This window comes from Hyla sarda, chromosome 10, assembly GCF_029499605.1.
Source record: "Hyla sarda isolate aHylSar1 chromosome 10, aHylSar1.hap1, whole genome shotgun sequence".
NCBI classification, from domain to species: domain Eukaryota; kingdom Metazoa; phylum Chordata; class Amphibia; order Anura; family Hylidae; genus Hyla; species Hyla sarda.
In genome coordinates, this window is record NC_079198.1 from 61,054,267 (window position 1) to 61,074,963 (window position 20,697).

Genomic DNA, 20,697 nt, shown 5'->3' on the forward strand with positions numbered 1-20,697 from the left:
CAGGGCCTAGATACTTTGAAAGGCCAGCCAAAAGTACACACCTGCTGCTGTTCTAGACAAATACTTTTTTAAGTGTAGAGCGTATTGTATTCCCCTCATATACCCACTAAGTATGTCAGGCAGAGAAGTGCCAGGACGTGCACAGAGGAGTGGCAGAGGCCTAAATTCATCAGGCAGAGGTCGCAGCAGACTAGGGGTGAGTGGCAGCAGGAGTCACAGCGAGAGGCCTGAGCTCCCGGTATCAGCTAGCGGTCGTGTCTCGACCAGCAACCCATCTGCCGTCATCGATTGGTTAACACGGTCATCCACTTCATCACAAGTGACATCTGACACCCCAGTCAACAGTCGGTGGGTTTCTCAGACACAACTCTCAGTCGGCATGGCCCGGGAGCAATCCCTGTCCTCCCATTGCCTCTTCCCTATGCTGTTCCCTCCCCCACAGAAGTATCTTATGCTGTGGGTTCAGCTCCACTATTTAGTCAGGATGATCTAATAGAGGACAGTCAGCAGCTACTGCCCAGCAAAGAAGTGGAGGAGACATCCGCCGCTTCCTCTGCTAGGCGGGCAGGTAGTGATGAGGAGAGTGGCATGGGAGGCGGTGTTGCGAGCATTCAGGCTCCTGAAGCACACACTGTTGAGGAACCTGAGGAGGACATCAGTGACATGCAGACACAACTTGATGATGATGAAGCTGATCGTACTTGGGAGCCTGGTGCAGAAAGGAGAAGAGTGCTGCAGGTTGCCCGTGAGAAAGTAGCTGAGTCAGCAAGGTGGTAGCATGGTTGGCAGTCAGCATGGTGGCAGAAGTGGAAAGTCTGGAGCCAAATAGACCACCTGCAGCCTACCTTCCCGGGAGGTAGTGGAAAAGAGGGTTCCTGGAGTCGGCGGCAGTAGCACTCAATCAGTGCGGACTGTTGGTGGGAAAATCAGCTACTCGGCGGTGTGGCAGTTTTTCATCAAGCATCCGGAGGAGGTTAACATGGTCACATGCTAGATGTGTCGGCAGAAGGTGAAGCGTGGCCAGGGTCTCAATGTTGGCACCACGGCCCTGCGTCAACATATGCAGCGTCACCATAAAGCAGCCAGGAAGAACCGTGGCTCCGATGTGGTAGTCCAGCCTGCTGCATTGCCCAATGGCACGCCGCTCCCTGTTTCTGCCAACCAAGGCTCCACCACTTCAGCCTAAGGGAGCTGTGTGTCATACCCATCTTCTGTAGCTCCAGATGCTCCTGCATCCTACATCGAGTCAGTCATTCCACCAGCAATCCATCGGCGAAGCCATGTCCAAGAGACAACAGTATGGGCCCATTCATTAAACGGGGCATAAGCTGAATGTGCTCCTGTCCAAGTTGCTGGTACTGCAGTCCCTCCCTTTTCAAGTGGTAGACTCTGCACCTTTCAAAGAACTAATGGGTTTTGCTGAGCCGAGGTGGAAAGTCCCAAGCTGTCATTTCTTTGCGAAGAAGGCAGTACCAGGCCTGCATAATTTTGTGGAACAAAAGGTGGGGCAGTCTTTGAGCCTGTCGGAGTGTTCCAAAGTGCACGGCAGTGCCGACGTCTGGAGATGTAACCACGGTCAGGGACAATACATGTCCTTTCTGGCCCACTGGGTGAATGTTTTTCCTGCACAGCCACAATAGCAACTTGGACAGGTCATGCCGCTTCCGCCGCCATGCTCTCAGGCCATTGGTCCTGTGACAGCGTGCAACTCCGCCTCCTCATCCTCCACCGTGTCCTCAGCCTCCACTGCAGGGACAAGTCTCAGTGGCCCTTCAGCATACCATGTGTGCAGGGCACGGCGGTGGTCACACTGTTCTTTCCATGGTTTGCCTTGGCGAACGGAGTCAAACAGGGGAGGAACTGCTAAAAGTAATTTCTAAAGAAATCGAATCATGGCTTACTCCACGAAAACTGGCAATGGGAACCATGGACTGTGCTACAAGGAAGCTAGAAGCTAGAGCAATGTGCCCTGCATGGAACACGTGTTCAATCTGATTGTCAAGCGGTTCCTGAAGTGTTCCCTCCATCTTCAAGACATCCTAACAATGGGAAGGAAACATCATTCCACTCCTTCATTTACTAAAACACGTTTTGGAAACGATGGATGGTCAGGGCTCTGGTGAAGTAGCGCCTACATCTCATGGCCACATGAGCCTTGTGGGGGCTGAACTGGAGGAGGAGGATGAAGAGGGGCACAGTGGAGCACAGTTTTGGTTTCGCAATATGTGCGGTTTTTCTAGTCATCTGACAGGAGAGGAGAAGGAGGAGCAGCCAGAGGAGCTAAATGGTTATGAGGAAGGTGAGACAGAGGACCCAGACATACCTTGGCAGTATGCAATGAAGATGGAGGCAGGGAGTCCCTCTGAGTATCTTGCACAAATGGCACAATGCATGCTCACTTGTTTGCGTAGTGACCGCCAATTCAGTGGTGGGATGACTTCGGGCTCTCCACATTATTGGACCTCTTGCTACCGGCACAAAATGGGGGCCTTTTTTAAACCCACTGAGAGGGAGGACAAACTGACCTACTACAGAGACATCCTATGTAGTCAGTTGGCCGATGCCTATCTGCACATTGTCCATCCACTCACAGGTCTGACTTGGGGGGCCCTCTGCGCTCACCTTCCACTGCCATGGCTGCTGGGGAGGGGTGGGGTGGCAGGAGCAGTACCAGCTACATCAGCAGCAGCCTCATCCTACAGTCGCTGATGAGTAGCTTTCTTCACCCACATAGTGAAGTAACTCATCAGTAGCAGGTAGACCTGGAGCAGGACCTGAACCAACAGGTGGTGGCATACGTTGACATGCCCATGCCAACACACCTTGAAGATCCTCTGGACTTCTGGGCAGCCAAACTTGATTTATGGTCGCAACTAGCAGAGTTTGCCCTGGAAAAGCTGTCCTGCCCGGCCAGTATTGTGCAATCAGAGCGAGTGTTTAATTCGGCGGGAGCCATAGTAACCCCAAGGAGAACTGGTCTGTCATGAAAAAATTGAGACTGACCTTTGTGAAGATGAATCAGGCATGGATCAGCCAGGATTTCCACCCACCAATGCCGAATGCATCAGAGCAGATTGACGATAGTACCACACCAACACTTCACATCTTTTCAATTGTGAGGCCCTATGTTCTCATCAGGCTGTTGCCACCTCCACGCTGTGTCATTCAGCCACTATATGTTCTCATGCTGCCGCAACCTCAACGCTGTGTCATTAAGGCACCATATGTCCTCCACATGCTGCCGCTACCTCCATGCTGTGTCTTTTAGCTACTATATGGTCTGATCATGCAGCAGCCACCTCCACGCTGTGTCAATCAGGCTTTATATGGTCTCATTATGCTGCCGCCAACTCCAGGCTGTGTCATTCAGCCACTATATGGTCGGTTCTTGCTGCCGCCAACTCCAGGCTGTGTCATTCAGCCACTAAATGGTCTCCTCATGCTGCGGTCAACAACAGGCTGTGTCACTGTACCGCTATGTGGTCACCTCATGCTGCTGGCACATTAAATAAAACTTTTTAATTTCATCTATTTGAAATCTTCAATTTAGTTGTTAAAAATATCTTCAATCTTTTCAATTGTGAGCCCCTATGGTCTTGTCAGGCCTTTGCCACCTCTAGGCTGGGTCATTCAGCCACTATATGGTTTCCTCATGCTACCGCCACCTCCACACTGTGTCATTCAGCCACTGTGTGGTGTCCTCATGCTGCCGCCACCTCCACACTGTGTCATTCAGGCACTACATGGTCTCCTCATGCTGGTGCCTCCTCCACGCTGTGTCTTTCAGCCACTATATGGTCTCCCTATGCTGATGTCACCTCCAGGCTCTGTCATTGTATCGCTCTTCGACTAATCTGTGTGTCATACTGAATAACAGTATAAGCCACTATATGGTCTCCTCATGCTGCGCTACCTCCACACTGTGTCATTCAGCCACTATATGGTCTACTCATGTTTCCGCCACCTCCAGGCTGTGTCACTGTACCGTCATGCAGTCTCCTGATGCTGATGGCACATTAAATAAAACTTCAATTAAAATGTAAAAAAATATATTTAATCTTTTCAATTGTGAGGCCCTATGGTCTTGTCAAGCTGTTGCCAACTCAGGGCTTGGTCATTCAGCCACTATATTGTCTCCTCATGCTGCAGCAACCTCTACGCTGTGTCATTTAGCCACTATATGGTCTCCTCCTTCTGCCGCCACCTCCACACTGTGTCATTCAGCAACTGTGTGGTCTCCTCATGCTGCCGCCACCTCCACACTGTGTCATTCAGCCACTATATGGTCTCCTCATACTGATGCCACTTACATGGCTCTGTCATTGTGCTGCTCTATGACAGTGATTCTAATAGTGACGCCTCTAATCTGCATGTCAGACTAAATAACAGTATTATTCCACTAACCCAGCACACACCCTATGCATGTTACAGCAAGACAGAGTGTTCTACACCCCTTTTAAGGCTCTCTGTAGGCCAGAAATAGCCATTTTTAATACAGGTTCTCTGCAAATAAATTCAGACCAAACCATATTTTTTCAGAACAATTTGGAATGAGCCAAATTGAATTTTTCTAAAATTCGCTCATCTCTAGATTCAAATATAGCATTATATATATATATATATATATATATATATATATATAAATATGTATATATATATATATATATATATATATATATGCAACACACTTGTATAAATACACCGCAACTTTAATCAATACAACTAGTAAATCAGCAACAAATTGAGTATTCGCCTGCAGAAATCCCATCATACTATTAGTACTTTTTTAATTATTTTTTTAACAAAACTACAAAAAATAGGTTCAAATTAATCACCTATTGGCATGCATAATCTACATACAGTGGTTGTATTAGTAATTTTGGTCCACCATCACCTGCTTAAAAGTTTTATTTTCATAAAGCATTACTGTCATTACTGTCAACTTTTTACATGTCATACAGACATGTCCAAAATTAAGATTGCATCAGGTCATGTGCTTATCCAAGTTGTAACTTGGGATCACAGCAGGTTTTAGGACTAAATCATGAAAAATTATTACAAATGACAGTAAAGCTTTAAGTTCTCCTAGTTTAGGGTTTTGGCTAAGGATAAAAGGAATGTTTATATTATGGGGAAAATTACCTTTTTATGTTAAACATCTTTTTTAAAAGAATTCTTGAGGGTGTTTTGTCTATTTTACTATTTAAATTTTAAAATAATCCTACAATCTTGCCGTTCTCAGTCTAACCACTAAGCCTAAAACTGAGCTGAAACATCCTGCTCCTCCCCTACTCCATGTAGAATGACCTATGCACAAATCACAGAGAATGCCCAGGAAACACTCCCTTTGAATAATGTCTGTTCCAGACTTTGTCCATGGAGCTTGCTGTAAAGCATATCTCCAAATGCAGTTCAAAACAGCTCAGGCAAGATGGTAGCCCCCCAAAATAATGTACTAAAAGTGAATAAAAAAGTCATAAAAGTCAGAAGTATAGAAACTACTTAGCAAAAAAGCAAAAAAATAAAAAAATAAACACTAATTTTAAATAAAAAAAAGCCCCCAAAACAGTGTCAGGTGCATGTGTTTCACTTACTTTACTTGGGGAAAAGGTGGCCCCAGGGTGATTTATAGGATAAAGGCCAAGCCAGTGGGGGCAGTGTAATGATCTGGGCAATGTTCTTCTGGGAAGCCTTGGGTTCTGGCATTTATGAGGATGTTACTTTGATATGTACCTAAACACCTGCCTAAACAATTTTTGTAGAAGAAGCACACATGGCAATAGCAGGGTAACACTTTAGAGAGAACCAGAAAGTGATCAGATCCATAGGGGAGAACAGAACAGTGTTATAGGTTATTTTACCTAAAAAAGCATCACATTTGTGTAAAATATGTATGTGTTACCAACTTTGTTTAGTGGGGAAAACGCCTTTAATGTTAAAAATGTGAATTCCATTTGTAAAGGTTATTCAATTACAGGTTGGATGCATTTTTATTATTTTGTGAGCCCCACTTATTGTTATGCAGTTTCATTATCCTTGGTCTTTAACCCCTTAAGGACCAAGGATGTACCTGTATGCCCTGGTCCCATTACTGGGGTTTGAAGCGTGCTCACGAGCTGAGCACGATTCGTACCTGGTGAGTCCTGGTTGCTATCAGCAGCCAGGACCCACGGTTAATGACGTGACATTAACCCCGGCATTAACCATTTAGACTCTGCAATCAAAGTTGATTGCGGCATCTAAATGTGGTAGCTAACGTGGCGGTTAGCTTAGCAGAGCTGATGGGGGCATCCGAAATTACCTCCTCCTCATGTCCAATCAGGCTCCAATCAGGCTCTGATGCTCTGACCAGGCTCTGCAGGCAAGAGCAGCAGAGCACCAATAACACTAATCAATGCTGAGCCAAAGCTCAGCATTGAACAGTGTATGTAATAGCAAGATTGCATGTTATAGTCCCCTATGAAGACTAAAAAAAAGTAATAAAGTGTAAAAAAAGCGTTAATTAAAAATTGAATTAACCCCTTCCCTAATGAAAGTTTGAATCGTCCCCCTTTTCCCATTTTTTAAATAAAGTAATGTCATCAAAAATAAACATAAGCGTGCGTAAATGTCCGAACTATAAAAATATAAGGTTAGTTAAACTGCACGGTCGGTGATGTACACGTAAAAAACAGTCCAAAATTGCGCATTTTTGATCACTTCACATAGCATACAAAAAATTATAAAAAGCGATCAAAAATTCCCATCAAACAAAAATGGTACCAAAACAAACTATATATCATGGCGCAAAAAATGAACTCTCATATAGCCCAGTATGTGCTAAAATAATAATGCTAATTTTGGTGTTATAATTTTTTTTAAGTTATAAAATAAAACAAAACCTACACAAATCAGGTATCCTTGTAACTGTATGGACCTTAATTAGGTGTCATTTTCACTGAAAAGTGCACTGTGTAGAAACTAAAGTCCCCAAATATACAAAATGGCATCTTTTTTTTAATCACATAACTATTTCTTTTTCAATGGCGATTTTTATTTACAGTTCATTGGTACAGCAATGAGGACCAGGTTTGCACCGAGTTCCACCAATCTGTTTATGGCCCAATGGGAAAATTTTACGCTCACTCTGGAGCTCGGTGCAGACCTGGTCCTCTGGAAGCGTTATATAGATGACATTCTAATTATATGGAAAGGCACCCCGGATCAATTAACAACATTTATAGAACATTTAACCCCTCAAGGACTTAGGACGTATGAGTACGTCCTAAGTCCAGTCCCTGTCTATAACGCGGGGTCCCGGCGGGACCCTGCGTCATAGCGGGATGGTCCTGGCACCTATTCACAACCGGGACCCACGGCTAATAGCGCGCGGCTGCGATCGTTCAGCCACGCGCTATTAACCCTTCCGATGCAGCGCTCAAAGCTGAGCGCCACATCGAAAGTGAAAGTAAATGCTTCCCGACTTTCCTCCGGCAGCGTCCGGGCTCCGATTGATTGCTCCATGCCTGAGTTACAGGTTGGAGCAATCAACCGCCGATTACACAACTTGTTGCCATGCAACGGCAAGGCAACAATCTGTGTATGAAATCAGCCATTGCAAGCTCATAGGTCCCTATAGGAGCTATGAGCTCGCAAAAAAAAAGTGTAAAAAAAAAAGTTAACCCTTTCAGATATTCCCTTCTTAATTAAAAGTTTAAATCACCCGGCATTTCCTAGTAACAAAATAAAACAGTGTAAATAAAAATAAACATATGTGGTATCACCGCATGCGTAAATGTACAAATTATAAAAATATACTGCTTATAAAACCACACGTTCAATGGCGTATGCGCAAAAAAATTCCTAAGTCCAAAATAGCGCATTTTTGATCACTTTTTATACCACAAAAAAGTGAATAAAAAGTGATCAGAAAGTCTGATCAGAACAAAATGATACCGCTAAAAACTTCAGATCACGGCGCAAAAAATGAGCCCTCATAGCGCCCTGAACACAGAAAAATAAAAAAGTTATAGGGCTCAGAAAATGACAATTTTAAACGTATACATTTTCCTGCATGTATTTATGATTTTTTTCTGAAGTAATACAAATCAAACCTATACATGTAGGGTATCATTGTAACCGTATGGACCTACAGAATAAAGATAAGGTGTCATTTTTACAAAAAAAATTTACTTCGTAGAAACGGAAGCCCCCAAAATGTACAAAATGGCATTTTTTCTTCAAGTTTGTCGCACAATCAATTTTTTTTCTGTTTCTCCATGGATTTTTTGGTAAAATGACTAATTTCACTGTAAAGTAGAATTGGTGGCGCATAAAATAAGCCATAATACAGATTTTTAGGTGCAAAATTGAAAGGGTTTTGATTTTTTAAAGGCAAGGAGGAAAAAACGAAAATGCAAAAACGTGAAATTCACACCCAACATCAGTACACACACAATAGAGTTTTTAGATTTACAAATCAGTATCCAGGAAAACAAAGCCATCTGTAATACATATCATAAACCGACATCTAAAAATAGCTACATACGGTTTGACAGTTGCCACTTACCACAATGGCTTATCAATATACCCTACGGACAATATCGGCACATCAGACGCAACTGCACAGAAATTCAACAATTTGATAATGAAGCACAAACATTAACACAACAATTCATACAAAAACAATATCCTACTACTTTACTTCAGGATTCATTCCATAAAGCTAGAATACTAGATAGAACACAATTTTTCAGCGATACTAACAAGAAACAAGACAACACTACCCACCATGCAAAATTCAGAATTCCATTTAACACTTCACACAATCAGATCAAAAGAATCATTAATAAACATTGGCATTTATTACAGCTAGATAAAACCATCGGCTCATCCCTACTAAAACACGCCTCTATCATATTCACCAAGGCACCGAATCTAGGTTTAAAGATCGCCCCGACCACAAAACAAACCAAGATCACTTCACTCACAACCACACAATCCACTATATCTCACACAACCGGTTTCTACAGATGCGGCCAATGAAACAATTGCAAAGTTACGGTATTCCCCCCCAAAAAAACAGATACAACAAATCATACAATACATTCCATCAAAGAACTACTTACATGCAATAGCAATAATATTATTTACATCATTACATGCCCCTGCAATAAACAATACATAGGCCGCACTTCACGCACCCTCAAAAAAAGGATAGCAGAACATTTTTACAACATAAAAAGAGGTTATAAAAAACATACATTTTCTGCCCACTACAAACAATTCCACAATAGTCATATAAGAGGTACATAATTTTCTGCATTACAGTCAGTACAACCAGATTGGAGGGGGGGGGAATGTCATAGCCAAGATGTCAAGAATTGAGTCAAAATACATATACGAGATGGACACACTGGCCCCTAAAGGCCTTAATGCTGAACTAGAAATCTTTGGTTTTATTTAAAAATTCAATTTAATAACATATCATTTAATGAAAATAATGTACTAAACAAGATAGGTACCATAATAAATAAAAATAAATAAAAAATCCATATACTCCTAACTGATACGCATGTGATAAAACACGTGCTATTCGGTATTTACCATATATAGCGATATACGGAATAGTACATTTTGTTCAAAAACATAGTCCCATCTCCATCATTTTAGATAAATCAATATATGTATATATCCACATGTTCAAATTGATAGGGTGGTTGTATAGTTATAGTATATAAACATACCTTTAATGAAATATACGCCTGTAATAAAACTTATATACAGGAACATATATGGTACACATTATTTTCAGCTAATATATTAAACTCCATACAATAAACAAGAAAACACGCAACATACCAAATTAATATGTCATAACATATTCAGTGAAGATACACCAAAAATCACAGATATATATATTTTTCCATACATTTTTTAATATTTCTGTCTATTTTACATGTGGAAGTATACATCAGACATTTACACACTTTCAAAATTTCAAAAGGGCCTGTGGAAAATGAAAGAAGCGATCTGATTGGTTGCTATGGGCAACTAGGCAACTTTTCCTTTGCACAGGTTTTGATAAATCTCCCCCTATATCCATATCATTTCATCATAATATTAATATTATCATATATATGTATCATATACAAACATATATCACATTTTTATAAACCACATATCATTTTTTATTTTTAAAAGGAATACCCACCATATATTTCATTTTTCATTGTACTTTTACATTATATCCATATATCATATATATTTATTTATTTCATCTTGTTCTATATATGATTCATTACACTCACTATAGTTTATAGTAAATATATGAATATATGATCCAATACCCACACTTTGGTTCCTCTGCTAAAGTTCAGGATCATCCAGATCCCTAATCACTAATGAGATCCAGTGCTTGTTCAGGATCATCCAGATCCCTAATTACTAATGAGATCCAGTGCTTGTTCAGGATTATCCAGATCCCTAATCACTAATGAGATCCAGTGCTTGTTCAGGATCATCCAGATCCCTAATTACTAATGAGATCCAGTGCTTGTTCAGGATCATCCAGATCCCTAATTACTAATGAGATCCAGTGCTTGTTCAGGACCATCCAGATCCCTAATCACTAATGAGATCCAGTGCTTGTTCAGGATCATCCAGATACCTAATTACTAATGAGATCCAGTGCTTGTTCAGGACCATCCAGATCCCTAATCACTAATGAGATCCAGTGCTTGTTCAGGATCATCCAGATCCCTAATTACTAATGAGATCCAGTGCTTGTTCAGGATCATCCAGATCTCTAATTACTAATGAGATCCAGTGCTTGTTCAGGACCATCCAGATCCCTAATTATTAATGAGATTCAGTGCTTGTTCCATTTACATCTAAGAAAATCCACCAGTTACAGAAAAGCTGTGGTTATAAAAGCAGCACATTTCCAACAGATCATCACAGCTATTAAAAAAGAGACAGATGAACATCTCGAAACGCGTCTAGCCTCTACATATTCCAGCAATCTATTATACCATACTCACCACCATAGAAACCAGGATCTTCACAAACCAACTTGCAACTGCTGGAGGCCCCGAGTGAGCGGCCCACTGTTACATGCGCAGCAACACAGGACATCAGCACTGTTACGTGCGCTTCTACACAGGACGCCAGCATCCACTGCCGACCTCCCTTACATCATCACTCCCACAGTCACCTGTTGAAGCCCGGACATTTCACATCGGCCGGACGCCAGTCCGGCACCACAGGACCACGCAGAGAAGTGCGGCTTTCCCTCCAGACGGACACATACAACTTTGCCGGACGCTAGCTGAGCCAGCTCGTCAGTGTGCATAGGGACACAGCCTGGAGGTCAGGGAAGTGGTGCTGTGCACCATTGCATATTGCTAACTCACTGTACTACCAATGAACATAGGAGTATAACTCCATTATATCACCAACGGTGGTAAAATACTAACTATTACTGTACCACCAATGAGCATAGGAGTATAACTGTATTTAATACATGTTTTATGATCACACTGAATCTCCTACAATCTTTTTAATATCACATTTACATATACATATATAGAAACATTACATTTACACACACACATACACACACATACACACATTAAAATCCATATAGACATCATCACATATTTATATGGTCCATCCATATTTATCCATATCACACAAACCCAATTCTAGTATTTAATACAATACATAAGCCCACATTTTAGGAAACACGTACACAGTATATACATTGTATATACACAATTTTCACATCTTTTTTTTATTATTGTTTGTTTTTTTCAATTTCACAAATTTCCACATATATATATTTTTTTATTTTGCTGTAGATTTTATGTTATGAATGATGTTATTACAAGTACAATTGGTGATGCAAAAAACAAGCCCTTATATGGGTCTGTAGGTGCAAACTTAAAAGTATTCTGATTTTTAGAAGGGAAGGAGGAAAAAACAAAAATTGGCCTGGTCCTTATGAAGACTTGGCTTAAAAACACTACAAACATAGAATGAGGCACAATGACCATAGTGGATGTCTTCTACTTCTTCAGTTTGAACTTCAGAGCTCCGGGATGGGGAGAACAGAAGTTACCAGGGCATCCAGCAGCTCCGAAGTTCGAAATGAAGAAATAAAAGACATCTGCTATGGTCAGTGCCCTTCTTTCTATGTTTGTATTGATTTAAATTATTTGTTCTTATAATCTTGTAAATAAAAAAGCTAAATTATTATACTACATGCACAACCTGTCCTGACTTAAACGGGTACTCCACTGCTCCAGTGTTCGGAACACTTTGTTCTGAACTCTGGGTGCAGGGGTCATAACGTCACGGTGTTGTGTGACCTCATGAGGGGTGTGGCCGTGATGTCACGACCCCAGCAGCCCGCACCCAGCATTCGGAACAAAATGTTTCGAACGCTGGGGCAGGGGAGTACCCCTTTAATACACAATAATATGCATTGTGCAACTCTAAAAGTAGGAGAATTTGCCACTAGTATCCCGAGATCAAGTGCCTAGGGCAGCATATCACGAGCGGCATTCCACTGGACAAGGGTGTTTTTTTGGAGAAAGGTGAAGGGACAATAGCTACAATCTGTAGGTGCTTTAATGCAGCCCTTAGAAAAATAAAAGCTGCATTAAAGCCCCTAGAAGCACCTAAAGGCACTGACTGCATACTCAACACAGTCAGGGGTGAAGTATGCTGCTGAAGTGTGCCTGCAACAAACTACTAAGGACCACAGGAGAGCCACAGCCTGTGATGCAGTAAGAAACCTGTAAGGACTAAACATGGTATATAGGCACTAAGTTGGCTAAGAGAACCAATCTTTTGATAATAAAGTCTTTATCCATATTTATCAGTTGTGCCATTAATAACAACTTCACCATCACAACTGACAATCCATGATAAACGATAGTTTTATTGCTGTTTTTTCCTTTGCTAACTCTGATTATTATCATTACACTCGCTCCGTGACAAGTGTATCATGATGATAAATAATGAGCGTATAAGCGCCTTTCCTGGGTCGTATAAAGAATCAGTGCCGAGGGTGTTAGAAGCTGTAAATATGGCCCTGAATGGAGGCAGTGCCAACCTCTTGCCAGGGGGCCACAACTGGTTATTATAGTACTATGTGTTTCTGTTTTTTTTCCAATGCCCAATTAATGGAAGAATACAATAATAATTTGATGACAACAATTAAGACACAACTACCGACTGTAATTGCCCCTGGCATTTCATTCCCTGCCGGTCCTCCTGTTTAACATGTATTCAGTTTCTGAGGTCTTACTGTAACTAGAAATAGTATGTGTGTTAGTCTGGAGTAATGCACCACTGTTCTGTGAAGATCTATTCCAATCCAAAAATGATAATGATTCCATATAATTGCACATAGCCTTTTTACACAGTGGTACAATGCCCCTCACATTTGGAATAAATACTTCCTATTTCACCCCATTCCCCTCCTCTAATGTTTGCACTTCTCAATGTAGCCTGGCTACCCTACCATGTATTTCTAGTACAATCTGCTGGGTTCTAGCTACACCGTTAACCTCTACCGGAGGGACCTGCAGGCAAGTGTTTATCTACAGTGCTCTTGGCAGCTTAGATACAGCATTGAATTCCTTATATATAATATACATATAAATGTACAACAAAAATAGAGAAACATAGTTGTGACTGTCGCAGTTAATAAATACCTGACTACCCGTAGTCCATTTTAAAATTATTACTACGTAGTTAATTTTTGGAAAACTTGCTTTTCTCGCTTTCTAGTCAAAATGTCGCACGAAAAAGCGCGTAGTCGCAGTTGCAACAATTTTGCGACAATTATAGTAAAGAAAACCTGACTAAACCCGTTGATAAATGTCCATAACTGAGACCATTTTCTCTTCTATTATGTTTACTCTTTTCATACATTTCAATGATGCATAAAACATTACATTAGAATGCTGCTTATACATTTCATGTAATTGCCAGGAAAAATAACAATTTAATGGGTTTACAACCTCATAGATTAGTATTCAAGCAACTTCAATTTTATTAACCTTCTCTGACTTTTTAGTTCATCAAAGTGAGAAGATGATGAGGGGAAATGGCAGGGAAGCTGAGGAGAAGACGGACTGAGTTTATACATCCCATCATTTTGCACATACCGTATATACTCGAGTATAAGCCGAATTTTTCAGCACGTTTTCGGGATGAAAACGCCCCCCTCGGCTTATACTCGAGTGAACTCTCCGCCTGTCAATCCCTTCATCAGTGGTCTTCAACCTGCGGACCTCCAGATGTTGCAAAACTACAATTCCTAGCAAGCCCGGGCATGCCGGGTGTTGTAGTTTTGAAACCTCTGGAGGTCCGCAGGTTGAAGACCGCTGCGGCCATTTTGTTTTGTACTCACCTCCCCTCGGCGGGAAGTAAGGGTGAGCTGGTCCGGGCCATCTATGCTGCAGGAACCGTCTGGTGGGGATGGTTAGTCGTTGCGGGCGCTCCATTTTCACTGGAGGGGGCCTCTTCTCCGCGCTTCGGGCCCGACCCCGGAGTAGTGACGTTGCCTTGACGCCGCCACACAGGGACGTTCATGCGCAACGTCCCTGTGCGTCGTCGACAAGGCAACGCACTAGATGGCCGCAGTGGTCTTCAACCTGCTGACCTCCAGAGGTTTCAAAACTACAACACCCAGCATGCCCGGACAGCCGATGGCTGTCCGGGCATGCTGGGAGTTGCAGTTTTGCAACATCTGGAGGTCCGCAGGTTGAAAACCACTGATGAACGGATTGAAAGGCAAGCGGTGATGATGAAGGGTGGGGGGGTGATGACGAAAGCTGCAGTGGTCTTCAACCTGCGGACCTCCAGAGGTTTCAAAACTATAACTCCCAGCATGCCTGGACAGCTGATGGCTGTCCAGGCATGCTGGGAGTTGTAGTTTTGCAACATCTGGAGGTCTGCAGGTTGAAGACCACTGATGAAGGGATTGACAGGTGGTGATGATGAAGGGGGGGGGTGATGACGGGGGTCTGGATGATGACATGGGGGGATGATGTATTTCCCACCCAAGGCTTATAGTCGAGTCAATAACTTTTTCCTGGGTTTTTGGGGTAAAATTAGGGGCCTAGGCTTATATTGGGATCAGCTTATACTCGAGTATATATGGTACTTCAATTGAGATTTCTTGACAGATTCGCCTATATCTATAACAAATATCTATGAGCAGTCTAAGATTTCCATCACTGCTGTGAACTGCTTTTCTGTCTTTAGCAGAACCCCTGACCAGGCTTTATATGGGAACTCCGGTGGTTTAAAAAAAAAAAAAAAAATTGTTTTGTTTTTTAAATCAACTGGTTCTAGAAAGTTAAACAGATTTGTTATTTACTTCTATAACAAAAAATCTTAATCCTTCCAGTACTTATCAGCTACTATATACTACAGAGAAAGCTGAGTTGTTCTTTTCTGTCTAACCACATTGCTCTCTGCTGACACCTCTGTTCATGTCAGGAACTGTCAAGAGCAGGAGCCCCATAGCAAACCTCTCCTGCTCTGGACAGTTCATAACAATTCAATGTATTAACACTGATAAAACATCTAGAAATTCTGGGATTTTTAAACAAAGGCTTTTTTTCCAAATGGGAAGAATGAAATAATGTAGCGGCAGTGGGATACTCATTGTACTTGTACCAGCAGGAAAATTATGCTGGGAATTTTTTTTAATATGTAAGGAACTGATGATAAATTTAGCCACCTGAAAGAAGTCCTTACAACCTCTAGGGTTAGAGTTACACATAATGCTAGTCTGCTCCACCAACAACTAGTGCTAGTACGCTGCATTACAAAATTGCACACATTGTACCATGGTTTTGCTATGGCTGAGTGGTTTTAACAGGTGAAACAGTTTTATTGTAAAAACCTTTGGCTAATAACTAAATCACACAACCACAGCAATTCAACGTGCAATGCCTGTTATTTTGCAGCAATGTAACTGGCTATGTGTAAACTAAGCTTTAATGTTGAGCCTAAACTGGAAATATATTCATTCTCAAGGGAAATTAAACATTTACCTCATGAACATTTTGATTCATCTATAGAAATATTTATACTAGTGACAGATGAGTGACTTCATGTTCAATTATATATGTTGTCATAGTTATTAGTCTGTGTTTTATATGCATTAATCTTATTATTGTTACCCATACATCATGCTCACTCCAAATTAATTTTATAAGATTTAAAGGGTTATCCAGTCTTTAAAGGACATCTGCAGCATGATTAACACTTATCCCCTATCCACAGGATAGGGGATAAGTGTTTGATCGCGGGGGGTCCAACCGCTGGGACCCCCTGTGATCTCCTCTATGAGAGAATCGTTCATGCCTCCCCGCCTACCCCGATGGAACTGTATGGGGACGGGGAGGAGACGGGGCGTCACCGTCGACCTCTAGGTCGACGCTACGCACCTTAGCGATCACTATGAGCGCTAATGGCGGCGCCCCGTTAGGGAGATCGCAGGGGGGGGGGGGGGTCCCAGTGGTCGGACCCCCCACGATCAAACACTTATCACCTATCTTGTAGATAGGGGATAAGTGTATATTGCGCTGCAGTTGTCCTTTAAGTCTTCAGTGTGGTTCCATTTAAGTGAACGAAACAAGGTTGCAAACCTTGATCCACCATTAGAAATAGCGCAAGGTTTATAAGTGACAACTGGCTTGTAGCCAATGTAAACATTTGAGAGGCTGCAATGGCGTCTTGAAGCAGCGGATTAGCAGAGGTTTAAGAAGTCAGACCCAAGACAATTTGTAAAGACTGGAATTTCCATTTTAATCAAGACTTTTTAGAACCATTCCATATTGGCCCCAAACATAACAAACCCCTTCTCATTTTGACCCTTTCACGTGATTATGTTGCACTGGTGGCTATCACCAACTGGTATTGACTGTAATATACATCTGACATCCAACTACAACGGTTGGAGTCAAAAATAACCCCAACATTTAACCCCTAAGCACCACAGTAAATAACAACTGAGATACTAAAACAAAGGAAACAAGGCTTCATCTGTCACCCATTTAGAGCCCCTGAAATTCAATCGCTGGATGGTGAAGGGTTGACATGGCACTTGGGGAACAAATAATTGTCCCTGGCCCTGCTACATTATTATCTCTATTAGGCCCTTAGGTAGGACCTAATAGATTGCATGTCAAAGTAACATTGAAATGTATAACTCCATGCACAGTAGTAAATAGAATTTGGGTACAGTTCACTTATTCTATACATAACCAAGGTTACTGAAAACACCTCAGAAATTAATAAGAATAAAAAGGAAAATAAATATTCCATTCCTCTAGCTTACTGTTTATATTTATAATTTATTATGCATATTGATCTATATAAAAATTAATACAATGCAGCGTTTTAGCTTGTACGGAACATGTGGCTCCGTACAAGCTAAAACGCTATAAATTTTTATTAAGATCTATATGTATAATAAATTATAAACAGATAACCTAGAGGAATGGAATATTTACTTTAATTTTTTTTTAAAGACATGTCCATCCACTTAACATGTAGTATTGTTTCACCAGAATAAGCCAATCCTCGCTATATGGAGAAACCTTCTCCTTGACTACAAGTCTCAACTCTGAATCAACAACTCTAATAGTTATAACTATAACCTGTAACATTTTTATACTCAAGAAATCCATCCAGGCCCCTTTCAAACTCTTTTATTTATTTCACAATACTCACTTACTATGGCAGCGAGTTCAATAGTCTCACTGCTCTTACAGTAAAGAACCCCCATCTGTTCTGGTGTAGAAACTTTCTTTCCTCTAGACATAGTGAATGGATTTTTCTTGTTACAGATAAAGTCCTGGGTATAAATAGATCTTGGGAGAGATGTTTATATTGACCTTCGATATGTTTATACATAATAATATGACTTTTTTCTAAGCTAAGTAACCTTAAAAGGGTTATCCAGGAAAAAACGTTTTTTTATATATATCCACTGGCTCCAGAAAGTTAAACAGATTTGTAAATTACTTCTATTAAAAAATCTTAATCCTTTTAGTACTTATGAGCTTCTGAAGTTAAGGTTGTTCTTTTCTGTCTAAGAGCTCTCTGATGACACGTTGTCTCGGGAACCGCCCAGTTTAGAAGCAAATCCCCATAGCAAACCTCTTCTAAACTGGGCGGTTCCCAGACACGTGTCATCAGAGAGCACTTAGACATAAAAGAACAACCTTAGCTTCAGAAGCTCATAAGTACTGAAAGGATTAAGCTTTTTTAATTGAAGTAATTTACAAATCTGTTTAACTTTCTGGAGCCAGTTGATATATATAAAAAATTTTTCCTGGATAACCCCTTTAATTTTGATAATATTTTTGGTTACCATTAGAGATGAGCCAAAAATTCGATCAATTCGCTGAATTTTCCCAAAAAATTTGTTTCGGTCCGAATTTATTTGTGGCGAATCGTTATTAAAAATGGCTATTTCTGGCCTACAGTGAGCCTCAATAGGGGTGTAGAACACTTTGCCTTGTCCTAACACGCATAGTGAATGTGCTGTGTTAGTGAAATAATACTGTTATTCAGTATGACATGCAGATTACAGGCATCACTATTAGAATCACTGCCGCAGAGTGTCTGGATGTGGCAGCAGAGAGTCCATATGGATTCAAAATTGAAGAGAATAAAAAGATTTTTTATGTAATTTTTATTTAATTTGAATTTATTTAAATTTTTTGACTACCCATTCTGGTGAGCATCGAGTTGGCAGTCTGCCGCGAGGCCAGCTACCACCTGCCCCAGCCCCTGCCTCTCAGTTCACCCCCATACGCTGAGTGTCCCCTTGAAAAAGGAGGGGCTGCAGTACCAGCAACTTGGAGAGGAGCACATTCAGCTTCTGTGCCGTTGGATAAGTGGGCGCATAAAGCTAAAAGTGGCTGCAGTGATAAAGCTCGTACTTGTGTCTTAAAATCGAGCTGGCGGTCCTCCGCCAGGCGAGATACCACCTGTTCCAGCCCCTGCTTCTCAGTGCCCATCCTGACGAGACCATAGGGCCTCACAATAGTAAAGATTAAAGATATTTAGTAAAATTTTATTGAGGATTTTAGATACATGACATTTTGTAAAAGTTTAATCTAAGGTGCCAACAGCATAAGGAGGCTATATGGTGGCACAATGACACAGCCTGGAGGTAGCAGCATCTTGAGGAGACCATAATCTGGCAGAATGACACAGCCTGGAATTAGCGGCAGCAAGAGTAGACCATATAGTGGCAGAATGACCCTGCCTGGAGGTGGCAACAGCATGACAAGACCATAGGGCTTCACAATTGAAAGGATTAAAGATATTTTGGAAATTTTTAATTGAAGATTTAAAATAGATTATGATTCAGTTTCAATTAATGTGCCAGCAGCATGAGGAGACCACATGGTCATGGTGTAACTGGGTCCTCTGTCTCATCTTCCTCATCACCCTGTAGCTCCACAGCTTGCTCCTCCTCTCGTTTCAGATGACTATAAAAACCACCCGTTTTGCAAAACCTTGCCTGTGTTACACTGTCCCCCTCCCCCTCCAGTTCAGCCCCCATAGGGCTCATGCGGCCTCGAGATGTAGGCGCCATGTCTCCAGTGCCCTGACTAGCCATAATTTCCAACACGTGTTGAAGGATATAAAGCAGTGGAATGACATAGTTCATCCCGTAATCCTGGCGACTGACTAATAATGGAGCTTCCTCAAAGGGCCTGAGCCTAAGTATGAGCTGCAATAGGTTGACATTGAAGTTACACAGGTGAGTCCCCCTATCCGTTTGGATCATTAAGAAATCGGTAATGGCTTTTCTCTGTTTGTATAGTGGGTCCAGCATATGGAGGGTGGAATATCAATGTATGGAAATCAGACTATGTTGGGGGATACTGGTCTGACGCTGCAGCTCAAGGAGGGTGTGCTTTGCGGTGTAAGAGTGGCTGAAGTGCATGTAAAGTTTCCTCCCATTGTTAGGTTGTCTTGCAGATGGGGGAACACTTCAGGAATCGCTTGACAACCAGATTGAACACGTGTCCCATTCAGGGCGCATGGCTTAGGCCTCCTTGAAGCAGCGCAGACAAGATGTTCTTCCCCTTGTCGGTCACTGTGATGCCCATTTCCGGTTTTCGTGGCGTAAGCCATGATTCGATTTCTTGATGAATGACTTTTAGCAGTTCCTCCCCTGTGTGACTCTGTTTGCCAAGGCAAACAATGTGAAGAACAGTGTGACACCGCTGTGCCCTGCCCACATGGTATGCTGAAGGGGCATTTTTATTTAAATGATTAATTAAAATTTATTAAAATTTAAATGCATTTATTAAAATAAACTCAAATTATTTATTTTTTAAAATGTTTACGTAATGCGCCAGCAGCATGAGCAAACCCCATAGCGGCACAATGACACAGCTTGGAGATGGCAGGAGCATAAGGAGACCATATAGTGGCAGAACGACCAAGCCTGTAGGTGGCCGCAGAATGAGGAGACCATAGGGCCTCACAATTCCAAATATTAAAAGATTAATTTTCAAATTTAAATTGAAGATTTATGATAGTTAGTTCTACCATATTTTTTTTTAGGTAATGCCCCAGCAGCATGATGAGAACATAGGGCCTCACAATTCCTAAGATTAAAAGATACATTTTCAAATTTAAATTGAAGATTTTAAATAGCTA

The 20,697-nt window shown here is 41.5% G+C and overlaps 1 protein-coding gene across 1 annotated transcript in view; it reads right to left on the reverse strand.

Moving 5' to 3' along the window:
• The window catches only part of PRKCG (protein kinase C gamma), a 716,084-nt gene that overhangs the window by 636,667 nt on the left and 58,720 nt on the right, over positions 1 to 20,697 (reverse strand). The gene's annotated exons all lie outside the window — the stretch shown is intronic.